Genomic DNA, 3,393 nt, shown 5'->3' with positions numbered 1-3,393 from the left:
CAGTTACATGCTACATAACAGAGAGCTGGACAATGTCAAAGTATAACAGAAGAAGAATCAAGGCCTTTGAGTTGTAGTGCTGGAGAAGAGTCATGAACAGACCATGGACGACCAAGAGAATAAACAGGTCTGTCTTGGAGAGGGTAAAACCAAGTTTCTTCCTGTAAGTTAATATTTTTAATCTCTGTCTCACGTATTTTGGCCATGAGGGACCAGTCCTTGGAAAAGGACATCATCCTCAGAAGGGTGGAGGGACAAGACAGAAGAGGAAGACCCTGGATGAAATGGATTGAAAGGATAACCGGATGGGTTTAGGTACGTTTGAGTCAGTGAGACTTCCTAAGGATAGGGCAGGATTCAACTTGATAGCACATAATAGCAACAACAAGGTTGATAAACAACTATGAAATATCATCTCACTCCAGAAATAATGGCAAATTTCAACAGACTAGAAACAAAAAATGGTGGCAAGGTTGTAAAGAGATTGAAACTCTTATTCACTGCTGGTGAGAATATAAAATGATACAGCCACTATGGAAAGCAGTTTGGCACTTTCTCAAAAAGTTGGAAATAGGAATACCACTTGGCCCAGCAATTCCACTAGTAAAATATACTCGAAAGACACCAGAGCCATTTCTGAAACAGAAGTATGCTTACCCATGTTTATTGCTGTTATCTATAATAGCAAAAGATAGAAACAACTCTAGTACCCATCAACAAACGGATGCATAGAAAAACTACTGTACATTGATATAATGGAGTATTATGAAACACTGAAAAACAAGGAACTCCTAAAGCATTAGGCAACATGGGGGAGCCTGGAGGACATCATACTAAGTGAAATATCTTAGTCACTAAAGGATAAACACTGCATAACATTGCTATTATAAAATAAAACAGATAAGGGGGCGTTGGGGAGAGAGGTGGAAAGAATGCATAGGCAATGAACACTGAATTAGAAAAGATAAGGGGAAGAACTGTGTAACAGGAATATATGAGTAGGCATTATTTTTATGACAGCAATCAGGAACAAGGAGTGCATTTTGGGTTGGCTGAGGGTGGGGAGGAAGTAAAGAAATATTCAACAATAAAAAAAATAATAAAAATTATGTCGTTATTTTTATGTGCCATTGAGTTGCCTGTGACTCATAGATGCTCTATATACAAAAGCTCTCTTGAACCAGTCTCACTGATTCTGACACTCCTAACCCATTACCCCAGTTATTATATTAATCCAAATCATCCTGAGTCTCCTTCTCCTAGCTGTTTATCCACCCTTTCAGCATGATGTCCTTCTCCAAGAACTGGTCCCTCATGGCCACGCACCCAAAGTTTGTGATATGGAGCTTCAAAATCCTAGCTTGCAAGGAGAAAATTGAGTGTACCCTACTTCAGATAGACCTGTTTGTTTTCTTGGTGACCATGATATGTACAAGACCCCTCTAGCACCACAACTAAAGGCATTGATTCTTCTGTTATCCTTAGTAATAGTTCAGCTTTCGGATGCAAAACAAGTAATTGTGAAGTCTTGAAAGTAATTGGCCTGGATCAAGTGCACCTTAGTCTCTACACTGATATCGTTGCTTCTCAGTACTCTGGACAGATCCCTGACAGGACGTCTTCCCAGTGAAATGAGTCTTTTGATTTGACTGCTGGTTAAAAGAGTCAAATCGAGTCAAGCAAGCTGTAATTGTTAAAAACTTCAATCTCTTCTCCATCTATCAATGTGTTGCCAACTAGCCCAGTGGTAAGAATCTTTGTCTTCTCAATGTTGAGCTTCAACTCATATTGAAGACCACAGTCCTTGACCTTCTATAGAAAATGCTACAGATCCTCCTCAGTTTAGCCAATCAAGTTGTATTATCGACATAATGTAGGCTGTTGATGAGTTTTCCTCCAATCCTGATGCCACACTCCTCCTAATAAAGCTCAAAGACTATATATACAAAATAATAAATTCAGGATATAAATCAGAAAAATTTAATTAATAGCTAATTTGTGTTAAGGATTCCTAAATGAAGACTTTTCCACTGTAATATGTTTCCTGATTTTCTTACTGTTAGTTCATAATCAACATTCCTGGTTCCAGCAGCCAGGAAATAAAAAGATGAATTACATTGGGGGAAAAAAATCTACTGGTAGCGATCTCACCAGAGTACTGAAGAGCAATAATGTCAGTCTGGAGACTAAAGTGAATCTTATCAGGCCATGGTCTTCACAATTACTTGGTGTGCATCAGAAATCTGGACAGTGACTAGGGATGATAAATGAGAATAAATGTTTTTGAGCTGTGTTTCTGGAGAAGAGTATTGAATATACCAAGGACTCTTAGGAGTACAAATAGGTTAGTCCTGGAAGTGTTAAAAACAGATTACTACTTGGGGGGCAAGGATCTGAAGCTCTGTCTGACATACTTTGAACATGTTGCAAGAAGAGACCAGTCCTTGGAAAAAAACATTATGGTTGGGAGGGTGGAGGGACAGAGCAAGAGAGGAAGACCCTGGATGAAATGGATTGATTCTGTGACTGGGGCAATAGGGGTAGGTGTACTGGAGACAATGAGTTTGGCTCACTGTAGAACAGGGTTCAGAGCTTCAAAATTGGGAAGAGCGTACTCCAGAGTTGCATCCTATCTCCATACCTTTTCAACCTATATGCAGAACAGATTATACGGAAGGCTAGGCTCTATGAGGACAAATGTGGGGTCAAAATTGGTGGACGATTTATCAACAATGTGTGTTATGCAGATGACACAACCCTGCTTCCTGAAACTGAAGAGGACCTGAAGTACCTGCCACAGAGGGTCAAGGGCTGCAGCCTCCAATATGGATTGAGGCTCAATGTCAAGAAGACAGAGTCTTACCAACTGGACCAATTGACAGCATCAGGATGGATGGTGAAGAGATTGAGATTGTACACAGCTTTAGTTTGCTTGGCTCCACAGTCAGCACTCTTGGCACACGTTGTTGTTTTATGCCGTCGAGTCGTTTCCGACTCATAGCGACCCTATGCCCAACAGCCCTAAACCCTGCTCTATCCTGCGCCAACTGGACTGCCTCTGACACACCCATCCCGATTACCCCAGTCACCGAATCAATCCATCTCATAGAGGGTCTTCCCCTGCTGCGCTGTCCCTCCACCCTCCCAAGCATGATGTCCCTCTCCAAGGAAGCGTCCCTCCTGGCAACATGTCCAAAGTATGTCAGACGAAGCCCCAGAATCCTTGCCTCCAAGGAGTAGCTTGGGTTAATCCTCTCCAAGATGAATCTGTTTGTTTTCATGGCAGTCCATGGTACATTCAGTACCCTTCTCCAGCACAACAGCTCAAAAACATCCACTCTCCTTCTGTCCTCCCTAGTCATTGTCCAACTCTCTGATGCATAACAAGCGATT

Source organism: Elephantulus edwardii, unplaced genomic scaffold, assembly GCF_000299155.1.
Source record: "Elephantulus edwardii isolate Elephantulus edwardi_28Jun2011 unplaced genomic scaffold, EleEdw1.0 scaffold00351, whole genome shotgun sequence".
Classification (NCBI taxonomy): Eukaryota; Metazoa; Chordata; class Mammalia; order Macroscelidea; family Macroscelididae; genus Elephantulus; species Elephantulus edwardii.
The sequence above is the reverse complement of the archived record's forward strand: the minus strand, read 5'-3'. Positions refer to the sequence as shown.